Here is a 27,954-nt window from a genome sequence, read left to right on the forward strand (position 1 = left end):
GAAGCAGCAATATTTAGCACATGCTTGGGCAGCCGTGTTTGAAATCCATGCTTCCCCTCTCTGGTGTTCTGATGTGCCTTTAGGGGATGCTTGCCTGTTTGTAGTTTGTTTTCTTTTGTTTAAGGTTTCAGCTACTGCATTGACTAATGATTATACAGCAGTAAACTCTCGTCCCTGCTAAATTCAGAGGTAATACCTCAAAAGCATTTTTCCCCTGTGTGACATAAAACAATAAAAGAACTAGACAATCCCCTTTTGAGGAAGAATAATCCTTTGTTTAAAGAAAAAAAAAGCATCTTCCTGGTGCCGGAGGGTGTAGAATTCAAATCAAAGATTAAGCTAATTGATAAAAACAAAACAAATGTCACACAGTATAATCCTTTTTAGACAGAGTTAACGCTCTCATATTAACAAGTCTCCAGTATTAATGCATGGATTGTTTTAGTATTACACTGCATTCTACATTAAACTTTGCAGCATCTTTGTAGTACATTAAAAGAAGTTTATTAACATGTTACTTATGGACTATATTGGGTCTGAGTTTCATCTCACATACAACAGTGAAACCCATTTCAGTCAATAGTGTCACACCATTTTAAGACTGATGTGAGCTTTGAATCAGGCTACTTCTAAATGATAAGTTTCTGGGTTCTGCTCATTGCTAAAATAATTTACCAATATTTTTGGTTCATAATTTCAGTATACTAAAACATACATTACACACCATCTGAAACAATTTAATGAATGAATAAAGTTTGGGAACAAATCTTATATATATATATATATCTACTGCCTGACATGTTTACACTTATTTTCATACCATTGATAGCTTATAATTTGCATAAAGCATGTTCTAAATGTTTTGATTAGCCAGCCAATTAAGACAATGTTAGCATGCTGGTTAGTCATCATAAAATGCTTGAATTTTCTGAGCCTTTCTGCAGTGGCTTTGACTGATAAATTAAATGTTGCTAATTTCTAAGGGTGATTTTCTAAAACCTTTAATGCTGACTATAAACCTTAATCTGCTTCTGTTTGTAAGTAAAACTCATAACTAAATACTTCTACAATGACAATATGACAATAAAGCATTGTTGTTAGTCATAGTTTACATACATTATTTTTGGGCACCTCATAGATATTATTAGCATATATCCATAGCTAATCTTTAAATTTAAAACATTGAAAAGTATGACACACAAATTATGTTAAATTTAAGGTAAAGTGTTTCTGTCTCTTCTTTTGGACTACTCTTTTGCATTGAAATCAGGAATATTCAGTTACAGATGAAAACACTAGATTTCATTATCCAGGTATAAATTTTAAGCATACACATGAATTTAAATATCTATGACACTGATCCTTAATTATTTGTTTAAGTTTGCTTGCCTGAGAAGCCCCCATATCATGGGAATACTCAATGGAGTAAAGTTAAACATTTGTCTATTTGCAGATGTCAACCTTTGCATAGATAATTAATTATGATCTAAATTGATTGTGGGTACAAAAAAAAGGATGGGTTGAGTCTCCTTTGAAAAATTTTGGGCTGTCATGAGAATGTAGTACGTAGCTAGAACACAGAATAGTCAAACTTGGCCCCAAAAGCAGATGTTCCCAGTTTGAACATCATTTCTGCCTTTTTCATAGAGAAACAAAATTAACTACTTCAAACACAGGTGCAAAATTATGACACTGCTAGGGGCAAGAGCAATGTGTGCAGCCTGAAACCACAGCTTCTCCTGACCATTTTCAGCAAATAAACCCTCTTCTCAATAGGAGCACCTGGGTCAGGACCAATCAGGGAAAAGGATGCATGATACAAATACCTCAATATTGTTTGTTTCTAAGCAGCAGCATCAAAATTGATGCTAACATTTAAGTCTGCCTAGTACAAAGCTACTTATTGTCTCCTTGTGTCTATTAGGCTAATGGTTTGTGGGAAGACTGAAGTCTATAAAAATATTTATATTCATAAAAATGAAACATCCATGCTGCCACTACATTTTCTCTGCAATGAGGTTTAAACATTTTTGGGTTTTGTCCTTTTGCAAAACCATTTACTCCACAAAGATATAAAATATAGCACTTAATGCATTTATTCAAGTGTATTAGACAGTTCTTCCTTCTCCTCCTCTTCCTATTTGATCGGCAGCCCAATGATTGACAGCCAGATCCTAGATGTAAAGCTCTAGGATATTTTTTTTTATATGTGAAGCTCCAGTATTTGGTGCCACAGAAGACTCCACAGGCAGTTGTGCTGATGGTGGCTTTGTAGATGCCTCTGGATCTTTCATGCAGCTGAGCTGATGAAAGCTATCTGGGCAGTTATATACTCTTGGAAACCATTTTTTCATTGACATTTTAAATGTTGTAGCGCTTAACTTTTTTTTTAAGTAAAGAATTTCACAGCTTGCAAAACAATAACCCTGTCTGTACAGATACTGTCATTTCTTACCCTTGGTGTCCATAATTCTAGTTTCTATTCCAGGTCTTGAAGATGCATACATTCACTTTGCCTTATGCATGCATTTTCAAAGAACTAGATTAAGGTAATATGGGGCCCTTAGCACCCCATGAAATGAGCTCATCCAAATCTCTCCCCTGGGACTGTATCTCCATGCTTGGAGCAGCAGTGGAATTGAAGCCAGAAAAAAGTAACAAGGCAGCATATAAGCATCTGTCCCAGTTGCTGGGATATATTTAAATGATCTTGTGGGCACCAAGGTTGCAAACTGTCCATAAGTTTATGGACAGTCAGTAAAACTACAGGCTAAAATCACCTGTCTGTAAAATCCATTAAAAAAATGAACCATCCATAAAAATTATCAAAGTTGCTTGTTAAGCTCCTTCTCAGGAAGATACTGGCCAGAGAGAGCTTGATTGAAGGACAGACAGAGCACAACAATGCCACCTGGTGTCTGAGCAGGAGTACAACACCCTCAGGAAGCCTTTTCTCAGGGCTTTGTAGCCCCCCGCCCCTTCCCCTCTTTCCATGTGCTGTTGCTGCTTCTCATCCTGTAATATTGCTTGGTTACAGGTAGGTTATTTGGCAGTCTGCTCTGGGACAAGGAGAGCAGGGCTAGAGTTGGGGGTAGGTTTGTAGGGTGGGCTGGAGAGGACCAGAATGGTGCAGGGTGTGGTTGGGGGCATCAGGTGATGGGGATGAGTAGAGGACCCCTAGAATGGGGGCATCATGGTGTAAAACCATTGCTTTAGTCAAGCAGGACTGCCAACCCCATAAAATGTATTTCCTGCAAACTTTTTACTGACAACCAAACTCTTTTACTCTTTTACTATGATTGTCATTAAACCCCTAAATTTAAACTTAGCCCTGCTAACTGGCACTTGGCAGTAGGGTAGGGCCTGGAAGAGGAATTCTGTTTGTATCATGTAAAACAGATATTAGTAAAAGCATACGTCAGTAAAAAAGTTTGGCTGTCAGTACAAAGTTTACAGATTGTCAGTAAAAAAAAATCTTGGGTTGGTAACCTTGGCGGGCAGTTATTCAGTTCCCAACCCTGGGAATGCTTCATTCTTCTCTTCCTGCCAAAAGCGCAGATGGGGCATGTGGCAGGTACTCCAGAGCAGTGTCTTGTAGTTAATGCCAACTTGAGATACATGGGGCAGTCCACACCTTGTGGAGTTATTTTAGGCTGCCTGAAGACTCAGAGGTGGTCAGAGTATTGCCTGCATATCTAAGTTGGTTGGGAGATGTGAAAAGGTCACATCCCTTCTCCAATATATCTATGCTGACAGAACTCCCAGTCTGAACACAGCTAAGCTGACGAGAGTGGGCTCCTGACAGCCTAACTAATATTGTTCAGGGAGGTGATGTAATAATGCAAGCATGAAATAACCCTTTTCTGGACTATACTCTCTCTGTGATAGAGGCTGTGTTGACATAACTCTGCAGGCATAAGGACAACTACAGTAGCACCCTGATATAGATAAGGCCTATGACATTCATTATTATGTCAGTAACACTGAGGCCACTTTTACAAAACCACAAGGACCATGTGCTTTTATGTAATAAAGAAAATGAAAGCAGAGATTTACATGAGATCACATGATTTGTAGAGATGGATGATAGCTACAGCCCTGTAGTGCCTGGGCATGTCTATATGTGCTATTACTGCACATGAATAAACTCCGGAGCTTATTGCTTCAGAGTTTATTGCTCCCAGGCATGCTGTTTGAATATTCACCCAGGAGCAATTAACTCTAGAGCAGTAAACTTCAGAATTTATTCATGTACAGTATGTGGAGCCAGGTTGAAGCAGCCCTAGCTGGCAGGAGGCTCCAGAGTCAACCTGTTAGTTCAGAGCTGCTCTCTCCAGCTCAATATGCTGTGGAGGTGCTGCCCAGAGCATGAAGGAGCTTCAGCACAGGGCTAGCTAACAGGTAACCACACACTGAAGCACCCTCATGCCCTAGTCAGCCCCTCCAGTGTCTACACATGTACTGCTGTGGAGTTTTTTTACTTAGCAGCAGGATTATACTTGTGAATACAAGTATAATCCTTTGATTCCAGTGGAACTATGCATATGTTAAAAGCTTTGCAGGGTCTCAAGTCCTGAATTTGCTTAAGAAGGTTGTCAACCTAGATAGCTACACAAAACAGCTTAATCCAAAATTAAGCACCTGAGAGGTAAGAGTCTCTACTTCGTAGCTGTGTATTGAAAGGTGAAATGATTCTATCTGCACATACCACACTCAGGGAGAGTTCACTTTCAAACCTCTGTTTCACTTGCATTTACATCCATGTTCTTTTCACTCAACCACTGTTGCATCTAATTTGCTGCAACATGGTAGAAATTGAGCAGTTTTGATCCAAGACCCAAAAATCAGCCTAAGTGCACTGAAAAGTTAGAGTCAGGGGAAAATGAAGGGTCTATGAATATTAGGAAAACTTCTGACAGACTTGTTCTGGGTTTTGTCTTGGTACCTGTGTAAGCAAAACCAAATGAGTTGCACATGGTTGAAGGTTTTATTGAACACACCCTGCAAGCTCCAGTCATGTGAAAAAGCCCTATGGAAGAGATATTGTGATTGTTCAGTAAACACAATGGTGCTGGGCATGGGGATACTTATTAAAACAAATATTCTAGTAGTTAACTTAATAAGGAAAATGTTATAATAAAACTCAGAAAGACATGAATTGAAAGTGGAGGGAAGTTCAATTTACTTGTGAATGACATACAAATTAACATTGCTCCATTAAACCTCTGAATGATGTTCAAGATTCATTGAACTACTGTTTCTCCGTAGGTTGCAGGCTCGTAGTGGCTCTGAAAAATGTTGAAAAATTTCCCTGCTTGCTGTATGTGGTAGATAGTATATGGCAAGTATTCTGAATTCTTCCTGTGGGCCTGCTGCTAGCTTTCCATTTCTCTGAATGCCAAGGCAGCTTCATCTCTGTTACAAGTGACATAAACTCTAAATTGCCTGGAAGGAAAGGAGAAAGAGCACCATTGGCAGGCAGCACAGTGAGAAGAGAACACAGTGAAGGCACATATTATTATGTAGTGATTTGTTCATCCAGCATCAAACTTTTGGTGAACCAAATCCCTGTAAATTTCCATATAAAAAAGCAGACGTAAATGTGTTTCATGGTGCACAGCAAGCTAAAAACTGATTTGCACCTGAGAAACTGGGAAAGTGGGAAAAGCAATCAGGACTTGTGGTAGAGGTGATGTCTTTTACTAGACCAACTAGATTTTTGCAAAAAAAATCTTTAATTGAAAGCTTTCAGGCGCACACACATTTCATCAGGCATCGGAGAAAAGATTATAAAAGTTCTCTTGGGTAGAAATGAAAGTTCCTATTTCATAGGAAAATTGAAGGTGGTAAAAAAAGTTTGGAAAGTTCATTTTATATGCAGATTAAGCTCAGAAAAAAGTTGGAATAGTTTGTTTACCTCAAAGTTGTTTGTTGGTAAGCAGGATCTATTCATATTTCCTTCTGGTTATGGTGTTTCACATTTCACAGAGGAATAAATAGATGGGATGCTCCTCTGGGCAAGAATTTCTTATCTTGTGAGGTATCTCTGAGCTTTGCCATGAGGCTCTGTGAAGATGCAAATTACCTCAAACAAAGGCAGGAGTAGTATCTCAGATTTCAGGTGGTCCAAGTTGCTTCCTCCTTGGAAAGTTATGAAGATTTCGTAAAAAAAATGGCTGAGATTTGATATCTTCCATGTGTCTGGTATCAAGATTATAGCCATATTGGCCTACAGCAGCAGTTCCCAACCTCAGGTCATGACCCAAACGAGGGTTGCGGGGGCAATGCTGGTGGCGCCACACACAAATGATGAGCTGCGCTGCATGCTGGGAGCTCCCTCGCCCCTGCCCCTGGGCCGTTGCTGCCGCAGTCCACTCCCAGCAGCGGGTCACGGCAAAAAAGATTGGGAACCACTGGTCTACCGGAAAAAGCAAAGGTGGGAAAGGAATTTCCTTTCTAGGAGAAAATTGAGAAAGGGAATACATTTAAAAAAATATTTTAAACTACAATAGAAAAATCAGAAAAAAATGTGGAGGCTGACACTTACTTACATCTGAGCACCCACTTAGTCTTGTGACAGAGGACTTGCTACGTACATACTTTTTTGACTGCTCCTGTATTTTCTTCTCTTCTGTAGCACCAGAGTTCAACCTCAGCTTTTAGGAGCTGCCTCTGTGTATGTGCTTAGTCCCTTTTGCTCTCTGATGCTATCTTGCCTGAAAAGCCATTCAGCTTTTCAGTGAAGTTTTTTTCTCTCAAATTTTTATATGAAAAACTGCCACATGTCCAGAGTTATGGAAGGTTTTGTTGCCATCAAATCATTTGAAGAAGGATGTATGTTTTAAATCCCGATCTTTGAATTCATATGTTCCATATCTTTAGACACTTACAAGGAGCAGTTATTTAAGCAGTTATTTTTTCCTGCCCAGGGCAGGGCGTTGGACTCCATGATCTGCTGAGATCCCTTCCAACCCAAACGTCTATGAATCTAAGAGTCTTTTCTTTCTTGAAAATTGTCCATCAGAACATAAGAGCATCCTAGTCGTTACATGTAGGATTGTTTACAATTCATATAGGCCTGGCTGAGTTCCTTAGAATACTAAAATGATGCAAAGACTCATTTCTTGCAGGCACCTGACTCACGTTAAAGAAGTGAAGGTAATAATCCATGTTTCTTATTATTTCAAATGAGAATGAAATCAGACAGGCCTCCACTCAGCCCCCCCACCCTGAGGAATTAAAAGTTGCTTTTGTGTTGATCTTAATTAGATATCTACTCTATTAGACTTTTAAAAAATGTTAAGGGCTATAAACTTAAAATGTTTAGGCCAGAATTGCCCAGGGTTAGTCAAATGCTTCTTCCTTTGAAATCGATAGGAATTTTATCGGCCAAGCTAAGACCTTTGATTAGGCCTTTTCACTCACTCTTCAGAGTAGGTGGCCAAGCACATAGTCAAAACTAGGCATGTCTACACAAGACACTATGTTGCTGTAGTGACAAGCTATGGTAACATAGCGTCTGTGGGCATGAACTGTGACACCACCACTACTGCACAGTAGCAATGAGCTACTGCTCAACTGCTTGTTGCTATTATACAATAGGGTTGAAAATGACCTGTGCAACACTGGGACTGTGCTGTACCAGTGGTTACTGTGCAGTTGGGTGTGCATGAAGACACACCCAGTAAGTTGCTCTTTGAAAAACAAAGCAGTAGCTTAGGGTGGAAACAGACATCATCTGAAGTCTCATTTGTGCTTCCTTAAAAATGTTTAAAGTGGCACAAATGCTGACATTCACACTCTTTGTTGTGCCACATGACAGGGAAATTAGTGGTGCAACAAATAGATGTCTACTGCAATAAAGTGGCAGAGCCTATTAGTGGAGTGCTTTCTCCACTGCCCCAGACCTGCACTGTGGAGTTGGGACAGTGAGGAAAAGTGCTTCTTTGATCAGCCAGTCCTGCAGGGCAGGTTGTGTTGGGGAAAACCTGCTTTCCCCACTGCTCCAGGTCCATTAATTCATTTACAAGCTTTGACAGGTGGATGCTCATGTTTTACATGTCCTTAGACTAGTCAAAGCATAATGTGTAACTTCACCTTTACAGCAGAGATGGAACAAAGGAAGAGTTATAACTTTAAGTCACAGTATATTCTCTAGGGCTGTGCAAAGCTTCAGATCACAATTTGGATTCAGAGATGATTCGGATGATTCAGAGGCTGAGTCTATGAATCTGAATCGAATTGCTATAAGATTTAGGCTTTCTGAATTGATTCAGAGCTTCCAAATTGATTCAGAAATTATTCGGAAAAGATTCAGCTATTCGGAGATTCGGCCATAGGGTATAATGGAGAATCAATGAAATATTTATAACTTTGTTGTTTTTTGGCTTACTTGGATGAAGCTTACAGGGATGATAGCCTCTACTATCAGCATGAGTATGGAGCCTGCCAAGTTTCAAGGTGATAGGTGGTGGGGTTTCTGGGAAACTGTACCTCAAAGTCCTGAAAGCAAAACTCATGTCAAGTGTGTGTGTTAAGCCACAGTGGGGTGAAAACTGCAGGGATGGTAGCTCTTGCTGAGGCCACAAATCCTGACAAGTTTCAAAGTGATAGGTGCAGGCGTTTCTAGGAAACTGCACCTCAAACTGCTGACAAACAAAACTCATGACATAGGTGACACTGTATGTGTTAAGGCACAGGGGAGTGAAAACTACAGGCCTGCTAGGGCCTGCTGTGGCCAACAAATCCTGCAAGCTGTTAAGGAGATAGGTTCAGGGGGAGTCTGGGTTCTGGGGCCCTGCACCTCTGGCCGCAGGCAGGTAAAACTCATGACATGGGTGCTTGTGGGACTGTGTGTGTGTTCAGGTGCGCCCTTCTTGGTGCTGAGGCCTCTGCACAACATGGCAGTGTGCCCCCATGAGGTCTCCTTCTCCCCTACAGCCTTGTCCAAGTCCACCACTGTAAATGACGGCAGGTCAAAATAACTTAGCTGGCTCAACACCAGCAGCATCTAAGGTAGCCAAACAGAACTGTCACACAGCCTTTCTTTTTATAAAGGAATTGACAGCAAAAAGTAAAGATGTTGTGTCGGATATATGTTACTCGTGGTGTGTGTTATGGCTCATCTTGTGTTTTTGTATTTATATGTTTATTATGAAAAAAGCCAAAATAGTTAGAGAAATATATCTTAGGAAGCTTTCAGGTTGAAAAACCCTTTTGTCAGGCTGAGGAAGTATGTGCAGTTGGTGTGTCTCCTGGTCCTGGGTGGAAGGAATAGTAAAGAAGCCAGAGACTGGCCTGGCACGCAATGCAGGCAAGAAAGCCAGTCAGTGAAAATGGAAATGGAAGTGCTAAGGGGTGAGGGACAGGCTGGGGGGGAGAAGGGGGATGTAGCAGCACAGATAGAAGTGCAGAGATGTAGTTTCTCAGAAACCCCTGCACCTCTGTCCTTGAAAGCTTTCAGGCTTCATGGCCTCAGTAGGGGCTACCATCTCTACAGTTTTCACCCTGCTGCACCTTCACACACACACAGTGTCACTTATGTCATGAGTTTTGCTTCTCAGCAGTTTGAGCTACCATCCCTGCAGTTTTCACCCCACTGTGGCTTAACACACACATGTGACATGAGTTTTGCTTTCAGGAATTTGAGGTGCAGTTTCCCAGAAACCCAACCATCTATCACCTTGAAACTTGGCAGGCATCATGGGCACAGTAGAAAATACCATTTCAGCAAGTTTCACCTGAATCAGCCAAAAACCAGCAAAGTTATACATATTTCATTGATTCCCCATTATATTGTATGGCTGAATCTCTGAATCGGCTCCAAATTGGCTCCGAATCTTCCGAAGCGATTCAGCCGAATCGAATTGGGAAAACGATTTGGATCTCTGAATTGAATCTCTGGCATCTGAATCAGCTGAATCTGAATCTGAATTGAATAGCTTCCTATTCGCACAGACGTAATATCCTCTATGCTGCTCCAGTGGCCATAGAGCTATATGATGATTTTTCCTTGATGGAGCATGTAAAATTAAAGTTTAGCCCAGTTCTTTTGGGAAAAGTTATATATGCGTATATATGTGTGTGTGTGTGTGTGTGTGTGTATATGTAGATAGATAGATAGATATTTGTATGTTTAATAAAATGGGCTATTCTTTTCAAGATCCTAATACACAATGAAATATTAAGTTTTTGTCTAGTATTTATAGTATCGGGTACTTCTGACTCTGTGACCTGCCTCTTAACCTGTGACTCAGTTTCGCCTCCTTTTCTCTAGCATGGGAACATAATGTCAATTATTATGACATTTTTAGAATCCTGAAAGGAAGAATGAGTATTTATATGGTTAAACATATTAGAGATTGCATGCCTATAGGTTTTTATTATAAGCCAATAAAAGGGCCAGAACTCAGTTATTCTGCCTTTATAATGGTATAATGCTGTTGAATTAAATGAAAAAAAAACTTCAGTTTAGAATCAGGTTCATCATTTTTTGATAGCTTGTATTTTCAGATTGTGGTTAATGATTGTAAAAAAGATGATGTATTGCAAATATGATGCAAAACAGAGTGATATAAAATTATTTGTATTACTATTCAAATTACATATTATAAATCACATTAGAAAACTGAAGCAGTCTTCCTGGCTCTAAGCACATGGCTCTGAACTTGTTTGCCTCATCACTAAATTGCTATTCATATGCTTACCTAATGAAAATCTACAGCTGACCTAAAAACAGCTTTAGAGGCATTATTGCACATTCATCTTATGTTAAATGGTTGTAATATAATTCACAAAAGCACATTATTATTATAGTTAAAGTTCTTAAATGTGTGTGAACTACATGATACTTTGAGCTATTTCCCCCTAAGTAACACTGAGTATTAGCATAGGTATTTATTAAAAAGATGGAAATCAAGCTTTTTTAGATAAGTGGCCAAATACTGCTCTTAGTTACATTTGTGTTTTTCTGCTGAATTGGGATTACACTCAGCTGTGTGAGTTTTGTGCCCTGCCCATACCATTGCCCCTCACTCCCAACCCACAGCTCCTCAGACCTGTTAGTGTCCCTCAATCCTCATACACAGCCCCCCAGCCCAACCCCTGCTTGTGTCTGTCACTCTGGAACCACAGCCCCCTGGGTCCTTCTGGTGCCCCTCACTCCCCACTCATAGGCCCCTGCCCACCCAGCCCTTCCAGAGGGGGCTCCCAGCTGTCAGAGCTATGGGCCATGGACCCAGGTCCATAGCCCTCTGCCCCCCCACAGCAGCACCCAAACCCCACTGCAGTAGAGTGGAGCGCAGAGCTGGGAGCCCAGCTCCTCCTCCCCCATGGGCAGCAGGGCCAGAGCAGAGCCTATGTGGGGGCAGATGTGGGCTGCCTGCTGCAGTCTCAGGCTCCCCACCCTGCTGCCTTCCCCCAGGGCCTCTGCAGCCCAGCAGGTGGGACTCAGTGCAGCAGGGAGGAGGACTCAGTAGGGAGGCTTGTTGCTGCCACTGAGAGCTTTGCACCACCATGGTGAGGCACCCCCTGCCCACCCAGCAGCAGTGAGGGGCACAACTCTGCACCACCACCCCCTGTACTGCCAATTGAGCAGGGGGCACCTTGCCATGATGGTGTGGGGCATGTGGTGATGGCACCGAGCTTCCCTGCCCCTCTTTGCCCTCCCGTGCTGGTCTCACTCATTGGGACACCCAGGCCCTGGAGGAGGACAGCAGGGTGGGGAATCCAAACCTGGAACGGGCAGCCTGCATCTGCTCTGCACACAAATCTCGGGGCATGGTGTCCCCCCACATTCCCCCAGAAGTGTGCGTAGAAGCAGGGAGCCAGGGCTTCCTTGCCCCCAGATGAGCCAACTGTGGCCATGTCCCACTCCCTACCCCTTGTCCCTCCCACCAGACTTACCTGCAAGAGCTGTTCTCCAGGCTGCCTGGCGTCCATGTGTGTGTACGTTTGCACATGCACAAAGTACCCTCTGCTCCCCTCAACCCCTTGCAGGCTGGAACTCTGCCAGCCTGCAAGGAGAAACCCACCGGTCTCCACGTTTTTTCTTTTAAAGGAGAAAATCTGAGATTTTCTCCTTAAAATGAGAAAATCCAGGTTTTACCATGTTTTTCTGTGGCAAATGGAAAACCTGGATCCCTGTTTATAACAAATGTTTTTGGATATAAACACTATTTTTAAACAGGTCAGGGTAAGAGGAAAAGACTCATTTATTTTTTGGTTGTCAACAGAAATCCCAAAGTCAAGTGCAAGTGCAGAATGAGGTGTTCACTCACCCTGTCATGGTAGGAAGGCAGGGTAGTTTCTCTGGTTATATTACATGAGGGTACAGGTTAAGAGGCTCCTTCATTAACTTCTGTCAGCATGCACCAGGAGCAGGGCTGAGCTGATACAGCCCAGCCCCACCCTGGTACTCCTATTCTGAAGACAGCCCTGGGAGGACAGGGGGTGGGCAGGCAGGGCTAGGGGAGAGAGGCTACAGACACACAGCCACTCTAAACTGGAGCTTGATCCCCCAGTCATCTCCCGGACCCAACACCAAATGTCTGCTGGGTCAGGGAGGAAATGTGGTACTCGTGGTGCTTCCTGCAAAGTGCTATGAGTTTCAGTGGGGCACATCTGTCAGAGCCCAATGGTGTCTGAGTAACTGGAGAGACCAGAGAAAATCACTCAGAAGTAATCCATGTACCCAAGCAGCAGGCAGAAATGCTGGAAGCCTCGAAGGACTCAGCCCAGCTTTACCTTTTCTTGCTACTCCCATTCCAGATATCACGACAAATCTTTTGTGCCTTAGTCAGAGAGGAGAAAGTAAGTTTATTCAAGATCAGGAGAAGCTGTACTCCCCCATACCACTTCCTCTTCTTAAACCAGTGCTTCTCAACCTTTTTAAACCCAAGGCACCCCTCAGAAAATGCCAGCTCTTAGTTTCAGTCATTTTTTACTACAGAAAAATCAGAGCAATCCTTCTGTTTCAAAGAACTCAGCAGGTCAGATCATTTAACACTATGGCTTCTGTGGCATCCTGGTTGAGAATCACTGCTCTAAATGAGCCCCTGACCACAAAATATCCAACTTTACTCCTTAATATTGACCTCCTTTGACCAATCCCTGCCTCTCTCCTTCCCTAGAACTTTGTCCACATGTGCAAAATACTTTACAACTTAATATTAACTGGCATGGAATCCTGTGAGTGACAGTATATCTAGTTTATGTAGGTATAAATTGAGGCATGGCAGAGTTAGGGTAAACCATGATTCTGAGACAATTAGGAATACATTTCCAGACTTTTGCTTCTTCTCTTGTAGACTTCATTTCTGCCCCTACATGTCATTAATGTCGTGGAGCCACACTACTGCTTTATCATTGACATTTGCTAAGTCCTCATCCTGGTTGTGTTGCACAGGTGAGCAGGTGGTCAGCAGTCTGTGGTGCATCACCGTGCTCACATATTGGACTGTCCTTTAAGCTAGTCTTACAGTGTGGCATTAAAATGTCCAAATCCCAAGTAAATCCTGTTTAGTTTAATCCATAAATTGTGGGGGAGCTCGTGCCCAGGTGGATAGGGTGTTGGGTTGCTTATGAAGTGCTTGAGATGAGAATCAGTCTCATCCCACTTTTTTTGGTGTTGTTCAAGTGTTCTACCTACCTAGACTTCTGCTGTTCCTAGTTGACTATATTCCCTCATTTCCTGGTACTAAAGCACAGTATAAAGCACAATAATAGTTTCAACCTTGAAGTTCCTGCAAGGAAATCTCAGTTGTAGAGCAATAAACAATGTATTCCCCTTGGTCCAAATGAGGCAAGTGTGGCACAGGGTTTTGGATGGGCAGAGACTATTGGAGAGATCTGTTCTGTAACTCCAATTATTGTAAATGAGATTTGCACTGGTTGATTTCGGACATACGTATAAAGACAGTTTATCCAGTGAGTGTATTGGTAGGCTCAATTTAAAGATTATGTTTTGCAGCTTTAATACTGAAGTACCAGATCATTAAAGGCTGAAAAAGGTTAATAACACCAAAGAGAAAAAAACTTGTAATTAAAAATATGCTAAAACATAATCCATATATCTCATAAAATATATTTTTACATGAAAACGAATAAAAAGTGAAGAAAGATGCATGAAGAATGGTTAGCAGTTTAAGGCTAATTACTCTGTGGTTAAAATGGTTACATTTATTTCAGCAGCTAACATTTTAAGATCTGAAAAAGGGAAGCCCTGAGGAAACGGCAAAAGGTAGCAGAATATTGAATTCATCTGCAGTGTTTTGAATCAAAATAAATTATTTTTTCTCAGTAATACAGGTAAATTAATATACAGTATTCTGCTTTTGTACATGCTACTGTAGTCTACCTGTAGTTATGTGATAATTAGTAGCATGACTTAAAGCTTTTCTATTTTTGATTAAGCTATTTTTTGCTTTTTTCTACATTTTATTTTCAGTCAGGATCCCAGTCTCTCACTTACATGAACTGATTAAGTGAACTCAAGTATAATTTGAAACCATAATTTAAAAAAGTCTAAATGGTAAATGTTTCTATCTGTCTTGTTTAAAATTACATGGAAATTCTAACTGGAGGTCACTTTGATCATGGTTTTTGGAAAACACTATATATGCCATCAATTCAGATGATATAGTAGTTCTTAAATAGCCAATCTGGTAATGATCTCCTATCAGATTCAGTATTACCTGCTCACCTTTTTATATAAGACACAGTCTTGTCCAACTCACTGAAATGTGAATAAATGGCCATCAAATGTGTACTTTGTCATTACTGATACCACTGGTCATTTTTCAAGAGTGAAGAACAGGTATTGCCCTCAGTTTGTGTACAAAGCTCAGACTTGTGTCAATGGGAGCTGTGCCCATTGATGGAGGGTTGTGCCTAGCCCCATCTCTAAAATTCCATTGCCCTAGAATATGTCGGATTGACAGGATCAAAAAATAGCATGAGGCAGCTGCTAGAGCTCTAATATTTAAATGCAACTGTTTCCCATCTCTTTCTGTTGATAAAAAAATGCCTTATGCCTACTGTTTCCCTAAGGTTTCCTGTGAGCCAGTAAAAATTTTATTTAACATTTACTTTTTTTAATTAGATGTGGTCCTATTTAGGAAGATGTATGCTAATCTGGGCCCCAAATCTGCAGCCCTCAGCTTTACAAGATGCTGCTCCAGCAGAGGCTGTAAAGCTCTCGATAAGAGGGGTAAGGAGCAAGGTGCAAGTCCCACAGCGATAACCTCCTGACTCCAACATTATAGGTCTTTCTGCTAGAATTGAGTTCTACATCTTACTTGATTGGTTATTGTCACAAATGAGTAATGGATGCACCCTGCTTAGGTCCCAGGGTACAAGAGCCAGTCCATCAGGCCATCAGGAGGCACAGCTGTGGGCCGCAGGGGCAGACAGATAAAGAGAAAGCTGTTAAAGGTACAGGGACCACCAGTGAGTGAACGGGGCACCAATAGCTTTACTGAATAACTACTTGACTGCAAGTGTTCCTTGTACGAGTTAGAATGTGCATTAATCAAGCTGTTCCCTGGGTTAATGCAGGAGTCCAGATAAAGCAGCAAAAACAAATCCAAATCAAGAAGTGTATTTTTAAGGGAACACATTTGCATTTGGCCAAGAGTTTTAAGGTATTTTTAAGGTAAAATATTAAAAATTGCAGACAAGTATTGTTAGTATTGGGTAATTGTTGCTATGCCTAGATAAGAAAAAAAAGGTTTTAGTTCAGCCTTGCAAAATTGCAATGTTAATAGTTTAAGCTCAAAATGTACTTGCCAGCCTTTTGCTATGACAGATGATAATGAAAAAATTAATGGTGTTTTATTAGTCTGTCAGAAACATTACTCCTGCTGGGTGAGTGGGGAAATAAAGCTGTACATGGATGGTTTAGTTTATTAAATATCTCCTTTTGAAAGCAGATTGGCTGGTGTTGCTCTTGCTAATAGAAAAGTCCTACTAACTTAAAATATTCTGCATTAAAACATGAAGCATATGTGTTGAAATGAGTCTCTGTTTAACTTCTCAGCTAAATTTGATGGCCAATTTAGCTCCTGAATGGATTACTGATAATAACTTAAATAAATCATACACGTTTCTCCCTTGAGATAGGAAAAAACATATATCATTGATTATATGCCAGAAAAATCCCACTTCTAACAGTGTCATCTCTCCTTTTTAAACCAGGCCTCCATTATGAAATATTACTTATTTTTAATGCAAAGTTGAACAGCTAGCTTTTAAAAAGTGCTCAGCCAGCATCTGTAATTGTGGCCAGGTTTTTGAAAGAGTTCAGCTTCCATTTAGACATTGAGATGAACTGGTTAAGCTTTCAGTTTTATCAGCATCCAAAATCTTCCACTAAGATCAATGGAAATTTGTTGCGTGCTTTAGCACCCATAGAAATTTGGCCATAAACGGCTATAAATGACTTTCTTTAACTCCATACATTCATAGCATTTATTCTGCCAGATAGTGCCAGAGCTTCAAACAAGGCATTACACAGCATATTGTGGCATGCAATCGGATAAATTTAAACTTAGAGCACTACAGTAAGAAAGAACACATATTAATGTAGAAGGCTTGGTGTTTACATCAAAACCAAAACAGTAAAGAACTTTATGGAGTGTTTGGAGGTAAATTCCCAAACTGTCAGTGCTTGATAATTGCCATGAGCCAATCAGCCATCCAGTAGTCATCCATCCTGTGGGTTGGGATGGACAGGCAGGAAAACTCTCTAAAGGGTTGGCCATAACTGAAGAAAAGGACATTGACTCCTATAACTTACAGATCTTCTGACATCATTAGAGGCATCTGTTGCAAGAGAGCCTGCTAAAATTTTTGCTACTTTTCCAATGATCCTTTAAAACACTGATGAGAGAAAAATTGCTTTTTTTGTTTTGTTTTTGTTTTTGCCACTAAACCATGGAGTTAAAACAGGTGGTGGAGGAGAGGAAACAAAAAGTAGCCAAGTCGGTTTTCTTTTTTTAAATTTGAATGCTGACAAATATTGAGAGACTTTTTAAAATAAGCCTTTTGTCCATTAGGCATCAGAGCTAATTCCCACTCATATCTGCTTCAGTCATTGATTCAGAGGAATTAGGTGGAAAAAAAGCCTTTTAAAAGCTATAAAACTCTTTCAAAGCATAGCAGTATGTTAATTAAAAGCAGAGCTTGCAGCAACACCTATTGTTAAATTGCCTACCGCTTTCCCTTGCAACATTTTCTTTTCATTTACCTATAACTTTACTTAATTTTAGCCATTTGAGCTAAAATTTTCTCTGCTAGTTTTCTGTTTGAGTTTATTCTTTGGGGGAAAGATCAACAAAAATTTATTTAGCTATTTATGAGAACAAGTTTAGGAAAAACTTATGATTTTGCTAACAATAAAATTCCTGCAACTCTTTTGTTAATAAGCTCTAGTGCCTGCATGCTTTGGAGCAGTGACTGGCAATTTGGTAGGGAGGCTTCCTTGGGGTCATTAATGTGCCTTTTGCCTTCCCTGTGGAACTACCATCCAGATATGTCTGAATGAAATGCTGGTGAAAATTGCAATTCGTACATGCTCAGTAGAGGTTTGAGAGAGCATTATCCTCTGTAGTCCATCATTTTCCTTGTCTGTGGGCACATCTACACATGCAAATTTACTGAGCAGTAACCAACATTACTGTGCAGTATGTGGGGATGCATCTACACATGCACACCTATCCTGTGCAGTAGATATGGCAATTTATACCAACTTGAGCATAAATTTGATACCTGCATCATGCAGGTATCACATTTATGCCTGATAACTTACTGCGCAGTAACTGGTCACTTGCACATGTAGATGCTGGCCTATTCCCACTTACTGAGTAGTAATTTACTGCATAGTAAATTTAAAATGGCATAAATTGCACGTGTAAATATACCCTGGATTGAACTACCACCACAGAAATCTGTGCCAGCCGTGTTAAGCTTGCTGCATTTCCACAAAACTTGATGTGCCTGTTCCAGTCTGGGACAAGGCAGAACTTTCTCTAATTGCTGTTTCTCAGCAGCTGGGGACTGTTGTGTCCCTGGGCACCACAACAGAGAGTAGGGAAACTGCGTCTCCTTTGCTCTCTGCAGTTGGTGTGCATTCTTCCTGGATGGAATGAATAATAAAGAGCCCAGGTTCCACAGTATTTTTGTCAATCACAGTTTCTCCATTAACAGAGTATTAACAGTAGCCTTATTTCTAACATAAGGCTTTCACTGTGTAGTCTCATTGTGAAATGCTTTTCTTTTCTTTCCAGGTACACACAGATGTTGTTCTCTCTGCAAAAATATTTGACATATGCAGATTTCAGCACTGCTTTTTATTTTGTACTCTTAAAATAATAAAAAATGTTTATCTCTAAAATGAATTCATTTTTGGAGTTTGCTGTTGCCTGGGTATTAACCATTCTGCTGTGCTTGAAGTGCTGCTGCAAAGAAACAAAGTTCTTGTTAGAATTTAAGATGTAAGGATCCATTTCTGCCTAACAGTCTCATACTCATGCATTCCCTAAAGTGTATCCCATCTGCTTTTGGGAGCTCTCATTGCAATATGCAGTGATTGCAGGATAAGCACACCATTTTCCTGTCAATACTTTCCTATTAGCCTCCTGGATCCATACATCATCGTCTTGCTGGCCTGCAGTTTGCTTATCTTTGTCTCTGAGGCTGCCTTTGATTTATCTAACACCCAGGTTAATGAGGCATGGAGCCCAGGGTGGCTCCAAGGATAATGCACTCCTGTATAAAAATGCTTAAGGAAGGATCAAGTGATAATCCATTGTAGACTAAAAGGCCTAGCTCTTCAACAAATGTTGTATTTCTTAATCGCTAAACTAAGACTATAATAGCTCCCTCTTAAGCTACTACCATCAGTAAAACTATACACACTAACCATATGAAATTTGTAAAATTATACACACTAACCATATGAAATAAAAAAAGAACTGAAAATTAGATTTTAATTTGTACTCTCCCCAAAAAAGCAAAAAAAGTTCTTATCACAGGAACAGTTATCACCATTATTTGACAGTGTTCTTATGCAAAAATAAGTTAGCTTTAATATTTAATTTACAGTAATAGTTTTATATTCCCTCACTGGGACCTATGTTTTTCTAAAGACAAAAATAACAGAAGCTAGAATGTTACTGTGGCAAGGATAAATCAAACTAGCTATTTCAATAATGGAGGTAATTACAAAGTGTATATATCTGAAATGTACTGAGTGGTAAGGGGTTGTTTAATTAACATAAAAATTTCAATATCATCAGCAAGTGTGTTGGTATCACAAAAGCATTGTTAAAAATGCATCTTAAAATAGTTATGGCTCTCTCTATTTCCAGCTAGTACATAAGGCTAATATACCTTTGCTTCCCAGTTCTACTAATTACCATAGAAACATTTTTAATGAAAGCAGCCATACCATAAATACATTCTTGCAGGTTTTATAAGGTCTCTATTAAGCTATATTTTTGTTATGCTTGGGTTGACCTTAATATAGTGAATCTCCTGCAAGCTCTTGAAGTAGGACTAGCATATATAAATACATGTAGAAAATGACATCTCTCCAAATACTGAGATAATTCCTAAGGGAGGACATGCATAATTTTTGAAGTATCCACACAAGCAGTGTTTTCATCAGTTGGCCCACTTCAGCCCCAGAGGACTTGACCCAGGTAATAAGTCCCTTACTGGTCACTAACCTACATTATTGAGATCTAGTTCAGATTTTAATGACATGACATTGTTAGGAATTGTTATTGAGATGTAAGTGATCTTCTCTTGGGTTATTTAAGACACATGAAGGCCTCTAGTTTAGAATGAAAATTAGTTATTGATTATTCTAGCAATTAAGAAAATTAATTTTAGCACCTGTATTAACATTTTCATAAGTCTTAAATTGTTACTGTCCATAACCAACCAAAGCACTTAATTGACTCCTTAGGCATCTTGACTTTTTTTTTGTAAGTAAACATCCAGTAATCATCCATATAGATATTACCGCTAATGTTCTGCTTTCACTTTACTGCTGTGTTTCTGAGCATGTTTTCAAATCCCTAATCTCTTTTTCTTTTTTGCTGTGTGTAATCTGAATTACACTAGCATGTGATGTAGCTATAGAGTCTTAATTACATGGATACAACAACAGTTTGCCCCGTATATCCTTTAATATTTAAAAGAAGTGCTGAGCACATGTAAAAGGGACACCTTCATCTTGTTTATTCCTTCTCCTTTTTTCTAAACTTCCAATGTTAGATTAACATCATTTATCATTTATAGAGCTCACTTTCTCCAGTTGTGTTTTATTTCATTAGAACTTCACATCTACTCACTTAAGAACATCCTTAGATAGGAGGCAGCCTTTTGAGTTGGCTGCTATTATTTATAGAAATCCATTTGGGATACCATCATCACAAATGCCAATAAAATATATTTCCCTATTCTGTTTAAAATAGAGGGTATGTTAATTTACCCCAAGTTATTTTGGCTGGAAATTGTACTACCCATAATAATACAGATATGCATATATGTACACACACACACACACACACACACACACACTAAATTAAATTATACACACACACACACACATATGTATACACATGCATGCAAATAAATACTTATTTAGGAATTTTGGAAATCTTTGTGTATCCTGGATAGATCTTATGACTTTGTTTTGCTGCTAAACTGAAAATAGTGTCTGCTTTCTGGACTACGTGGTATTCATTTTATATCTCTCAATTTTATTTCTTGTTTTCCTGTTTATAGTCTTGGAAATTCCAGTCCAACTAGAGATTTCAAGGCATGACTGTAGACGTATGCTTCCTAGTTAAAGTTTCAATGTTTGGGGCCCAACAATACTTTCACCTATAAAATATTTAGTTTGAGAAATGGCATAAATAACCAGACTGGACTTAGACTAGAGCTCATTATTTAGTGTGTCTTCTGTGCACAGTACCACGCTCATTAAAAATAGCATCAAAAGCATGTCCTATATATTGTGTTTCCATACAATTTTAGAATCTCTGAAACTTCAGGTAAACTGATATGAAAAATTTGGTGTATGGCTATGGCAAGTTCAGTGTTTTCAGAAACACCTTCCATAAAGTGAAATTTCACTTGAAATATCACATTTGAATTAGCAGTTAAAGAGATGTATGGAGGAAGGTCCTCATTTGTGAATGTTTTATTTCCCTGAACAACTCATCTTCAGTTTGTAATACAGGGTGTACACGCTTTGTTTCTACTTTATCAGTTCTTCATTCTAAATGCAAGCTAAGTACCCACTGATTTCCAACGAAAGTTAAAGTTTTATTTCCATGTATTACAAATTCACATTATACAATCAATACCAGTATCATCCAAAGAGTTATTTTAGCTCTCTCCTCTTTCAACAAATGATAGACTATGATGGCTCAGACCTTTGAGAAGAATTCTATTCATGCATATTAATGGCAGTTTGACATCTTTCTTTATGTCCATCCATCAAATAATATCAGTTCACTATTTTTCCCCTAATAAGTAACACAGAGGCACAAGACTTTACTTAAGCTTTCTGCATACAAAAAGATAAAATTTAGTTACATATATTAATGTCCAGAAATGCAAGGAAATGTAATAATACAATCTGCTGATGCATAACAAATTTACCAAAATACAGATAGCCAAACCTTTTGGATTGGAGTTTTTAAGATATTTAATGTTGAGATTTGTAAAGCAGAAAGTGCCTGTCTGAACACTTTAGGAATCTCTGCCAAACACTGAAAAGAAATACACTAAATCAAAAAAGGAACACTTGAACATATAGTACAGATAAACAACCAGGGAGCGCAGGAAAAACCAAAAAGTAGGTTCCTTGCTTGCCTTATATATCACCCCAAACTGTACTGACTTCTTCATTAGCTATCCTGAAAATATGGTCATTTCAGTGTGTCCTGAACTTGGGGATACTTGGGCTTTCACTGGTAAAGGATAGAAAGATACGAGTGCATTCTAAGAGGAGGAGTTCTCATGGAGAATACGCTTGCTAGCAAGTCCACTTCTCCTGCTGCAGATGTGCTAGAGTCCCGCAGAAAAAAATTGTGGTTAACTTACATGGAGGGTAGTTCAAGTGGCATTTCCTAGCACTTGAGTAAAAATCAAAGAAACCACCAGCTAAGCCAATATTACAGTCCTGGCCATTTTTATTTCATAGGCCTTACTAGCCACACATCATTAAATTAATGGCCAAGGTTTTCTAAAGTGCTTAGCAGTCACAACTGGCTCAGATTTTTCAAAGAAGCTCATCTCCAGTGCAGGCACCTACATTCTCTAGACAGATTTCAAAAGTGCTCAAAACTCCAAAGTTTGACTGGCACCTTTTAAAATGTGGCACACCTGAGTTCTGCTATTTTATACCCCTGACAAACTCCCTGTCCTTCCTGTTGTGCAGTGTACACATCCTGTTCCTCAAAACTACCCTTGAGCATGAATCTTGAACTCTGATCTCCAGTTAAATTATTCACTTTAGACCAGGCTTGTCCAACATATGGCCCATGGGCCGCCATGCAGCCCTCCAAGCCATTTTCTGAGGCCCAAGGTGCTGCGACGGGAAACAAAAGTAAACACTGTACTTTTGTTTCGGGGGTGTGATGTGATACCGTTTCCTGTGAGTTCTTTGAATGTGGCTCGCCAGCCCACTGGGTGATAAAAAGTTCATGATCCGGCCTCACATTCAAAAAGGTTGGACACCCCTGCTTCAGACATAAACATAATGACAAAGTCTATAACGTGGTACTTGCACATCAAGAAGTCTGACTGCAGTGAGGAAGTGGTATGTGAATACAATTGTGCAAAACTGGGTATGTGGAAATTGTGACTTTAAGGACTGGTGTCTGAGTATTGCTTTAATAAGTTTTGGCTCATGGAAATCCCACAGATCTCCCGAACTATACAATCATGGAAGCTCCTTCCAGCTGGGGGAAAATTAGTACCAGACAATATTTCTTTGTGTGAATAGTTTATTAGCCAAAATATACATTTCAGGTTCAAACTATGTAAATTCACATCTTATTCATGAAATCATTCTGGCCAAAGAAAAATGTTTTCCAAACAAAATATTTTAGCTTTTTAAAAATACTATGTTGTTTAGAAACTCAGCTTAATTGGATAAAGTAAAACATAAGAACAAATCACTTTTCATTTTCAAATACTTTGTTTTAATTTTCAAGGGGAAAAAAAAGGAAAAGAATTATTTCTAATTAACCCAAAATGATTTTGGGAGGAAGAGGGAGGGCAGGAGCATGAAAGCTCATGCCTGAGTTGAAATATCATTTATTTGCTTTTAGTGCAAGAAAGAATAACCGAATATTAGCATCAACTACATTCTGCAGTAACACCTTGCAATCAGCATGATATAGAAGACCAAAGTTAATTGTTTACTTATTACTGACTGATAAGCAAAATGGAAAATGTATTAATAATATTACAGCTGGTTTAAACTTTTCCTATTAAAACCTTTTTCAGTGAAAATGACTATTTTTCTAATTGGAAAATAAATTAATATAGACCAGCTTTCTAAATGAAAAGCAGGGAAATTTAAATTTTATTCAAAATTTTCAATATTTTAACTTTTTATGGAAAACAGATTATTCATTTTGCCCTAACTCTCCCTTTTATTTTTCATTTCCTTTGCAGTGGCAAAATGAGAAATGGGGAAAGGTGGTAAAGACTGAGACAAAAGGAAGGAAAAATCTGGCATATCCACAGTGCTGTTTTACACCAATGTTTTTTTCCAGATTTTCTTTTGAAAGTGATTTCCAGTTTTAATCACACCTGTTATTTATTTGGATATGTGCTGTAGACATTTAAGGTAGAACCCTTCCTGCAAAGTTAACTTCCCCTGACAGTTTAAGTATTCAGCACAAAGATAAGTGATTGGTCAGAATATTGTATGTGAACACTGTTGTTTCTTTTGTTTTTTTGCCAGCCTGCATGACCCAAGAGCTAATAAAACATATACAATAAGGAGGCTTCTTGGCCTTGGCTTTGCTGCTGCTTGGAAACCAAGCTTTTCCCTCAGGCATCAGACTGTACTTCCACAAGGTTGACAAGAGGCTTCTGTTATCAGCCTCATTGTCCTAGACTTGCTCTGATGTAGCTACTGTGAGATAAGTGAATTGAGCATGGAAGGGGCAATCCAGGCAGTGGGGTTCAAATCCTCACCCTGTTACTGACTGGCCATGTGATGTTTGCTTTTACTTGCATGGTATAGCATTTGAGAAAGTGTTCAAATTTGACAGGACAATTTGTTTACCTGATAGAGATAAGGTGGATTTAGAAAGACACTTTTCTTGTAAAGTTCAGAGTTGTTGGGGTTTGGAATTGGAATCATCATGCAGATATACAAATGTGCTGTCTATATATTGCAGTGCATGTTAGATGCAGCCTGATATTTCCATAATACTCCTATTGGCTTAGATACCCAACTGATTAAGGTGAAGAAGCAGCATTAAATTGTAATGCTATATATACATTAAAATGGAAAAATCTGTGGACATAATTGAACTGCAATAACATATGGTTTTGTATAGTCACTGGCCTCTTTAGAAGTTACCTTCCAGCTGGGTTCTCTGAAAGATAAGAAATAGGGATATCACGTTTCCCTTATTCTTGCTTCTGGCAGGTGTATGCTAGACACTGACTGCTAAATACTTTGTAATTAGTATGCCTTGGAGCAGTCACTGTCATCTTACATCTGTAACTGGAGTGAGGGCACTGTTAGCATGACTGTGTTCATTTCTCAAACGTCCCAAGCTTATAGACCTATACAAGGCTGCCTGAAGGATCAGTGTTTGATGCATGAACCATAGGCAGACCTCAGAAATGTATCTAATTATACTAGTATCTGACTGCACTACTGTAGCAAGATGTATTATTCATAGCCAAAAATGAATTGCTATTCAAAGATAGAAGAATCTTACATATAATGGCAGTACTCAAGTTCAATGCCTACTTGCGGACTAAATAGTTCAAGATAATCAAAAGGTATTTTTTTTTTTATTTTCAAAACTGTTATGTACAGCATAGGCCTTCCTAGTACTTTTGCTTGCACAGTAAAATGATACGTAATTTTCCAAGGAAAGAGAGAATGAGAGGGAGAAAGGGAGGAAAAGAGAGAGAGAGAGGGAGGGAGGGAGGGAGGGAGAGAGAAATAAAAGTTAAACTAATGTTAACATCTTAAGTTAAATGATTTACCCAACACTTTCAGTACATGGAGTTCTTTAGTTCCTTCCTTAATTCAGGTATTGTTGCTTGCATCCTTGTCTAAGACTTCAAAAACTTTAAATTTCACCAGTACTTGGATGCTGCTGAGAAATAACAGTAATTCTTTTTTGAGTAACTGGCAGGTTTTGTTTGTTAGTTGGTTTAATTTGGAATAGATATTTTAAAAAGCACCTTGGCTAGGCTCTAGTCACCTTGGTCATAAGTCACAAATACATTCACAAATACATTCACAGGAAAGAAAATGAAATCAGCAGCTACTTCTCACCCCAAATCCTGAGAGTGGATTGGAACCCATAGGAAGACATGCTCACTCCTCCCCTTTTCCCAAGATGTCTGTACAGTGCAAGGCAAGGCAGCCACTTGCTCAAATACCCTGGGCTAGTTCCAGAACCAGAAGTGGCATAGACATACCTAGCTTTGATTTAAAGACTTCAGGTGTAGGTTTGATCCATTATATCCCCAGGTAAATTATTCCAGTGGTTAAAAACCTTACAATTAAGTACTTGCACTTTATTTCTGTTTACTTTTGCCTTACTTTTGAATGTATTTGACTTTATCTCACATGTTGGATCTTGTTATGCCTCTCTGCTACATTTGTAGACCTGTCTGCTATCAGAATTTTTTTTTTTGTTTTCTACATACTTACACACTATGAACAAGTTGCCTCAACCTTTAAAAAAGAATACAGAGTATCTTTAGGGTTACTCAAAGACAGGTTTTCCAAATCACAAATCATTCCTGTAGCTCTTTCTGATTTGTCAGCTAAACTTTTAAAAGTGTGGACATCACAATTAGACATGTTATTCCACTAATGTTTTTTTTTAATGTCATATGCAGTCCTTCCCTGTTTGTGCTGGATTTTCTCTTGCTTATGCATCTGTGAAATGGATATGTCCTCAGTAAAACTGACCTGTCTTTCTCATAATTTTATTCTGTCAGTTGTATTATCTGCAAATGTTTTCCACAACAGCTTTATGGTTTCCTCCAAATCACTGATAATGGTATATAGTGGCACTGGACTAAACATAGAATTCTAAAGGAGCACACTAGAACCACATTTACAGAGTGATAGTTCTTCATTATTAATTATTCTTTGAGACATCTGCATTATTTTTTATATACTTTTTTTAAGATTCTAATAACAACATTTTAACCAAATACCTCTTTTGAGTACTTGTACAACATTCATTTTTCCTAGTCCTCTGGAACTTTCTTGGTATTTGTTAAACATAATCGTCAATGTTTCAGATTATTCTCTGGCTAATTTTATTAGAACTTGGGTAAAAGTCATCTGTTTTTTTGCAGACCTAAAAATATTGGATGTTATTGTTGCTGTTTAACATCCTCCCTCAGTACCATTATTGCTACAACAGAAAAGTATGTCATCACTTTAACAAGTGAATGCAACATCAAATGTCTTTTCAAATACAGAACAGTGGGTGCATCTACATGAGACTCTATGTTACTGTACTGATGAGCTGCATTGCCATAGCTCATTGCTATGGTGACGTAGCATTGGTGGGCATGAACTGTGATGCCAACGCTACTGAGCAGTAGCAATGTGCTACTGTGCAATAGCATGGGAAAAGTCGTGTGTGATGTCTGGACTGCACAGTAACATTGGTTACTGCGCAGTCTAGTGCATGTGTAGACAAGTCCACTAAGTACTTCAGATTCAATGTGCACTGCATCATTTCAAGTACCTTCATAGTAACCCAACTGTGCTATGATGAAGGAATGGAGTAGGGTTGCAAAACATTATGCCAAAGAAATGGTCAAATCAAATGACCCAATGTAGATATAAACTATTACCAGTGCATTTATAAAAAATAAATAAATAAATAAAAAATCACTATTTAGTGATTCTAGTAGATTAAAAATTGCTAAATTATTTATACTTCTAAATATTTTTCATGGAAAGTGAATAGTAAGTATATACTATATACTTCATAAAGTCCTTGTGCACTTTTAAACTTTAATAACTTAGGTTTTAGGTATGATAGAAATAATCTGTAAATGGCATTTAAAAGCAAATTTATTAAAGTTTTAGGACAGCTAGAGTACACAATGCTAGACTTTATAAGTAATAATGAATTTATTCTTAAATAAGATGGAGCTCCATGCCACTATGCTCTGAAGATATGACAGTTCCTAAATTTTGTTTTCCCAGAGAAGTGGATAGGCAGAAGTGGACCAATTGCTTGGCCACCTTGTTCACCTGATCTTCTTTTTATGGGGATATGTTTATGGGTTTACTTGTCAAAACCATGTTCTTTGGTGGAACTTAGGGCTAGGATGATCAATGCAATTAGTGCAGTAACTCAAGAGCAACTGGGAAACATTTTAAAGGAGTAGGAAGATCAGATTGAGTGCTGTATCATGATGGATGGTGGTTATGTTGAAGTCTAGCATTGTGCACTGTAGTCATCCTAAAACTTCAATAAATTTGCTTTTAAATGCCATTGACAGATTGTTTCTATCAACAATCTAAGTTATTAAAGTTTAAAAGTGCACAAGGACTTTATGAAGACCCTGTATATTTCATTCAAAAATAAAAAAAATCTGCAAAAAATATGATCAGATGTTCCATAAATAAATCTAAATAGTGTTACTTTTTTAGTTCCTAGTTAAAGTGTAATTGTCAAAGCGCTTTACTATGAAACC

Source organism: Alligator sinensis, unplaced genomic scaffold (assembly GCF_000455745.1).
Source record: "Alligator sinensis unplaced genomic scaffold, ASM45574v1 scaffold1044_1, whole genome shotgun sequence".
Lineage (NCBI taxonomy): Eukaryota > Metazoa > Chordata > Crocodylia > Alligatoridae > Alligator > Alligator sinensis.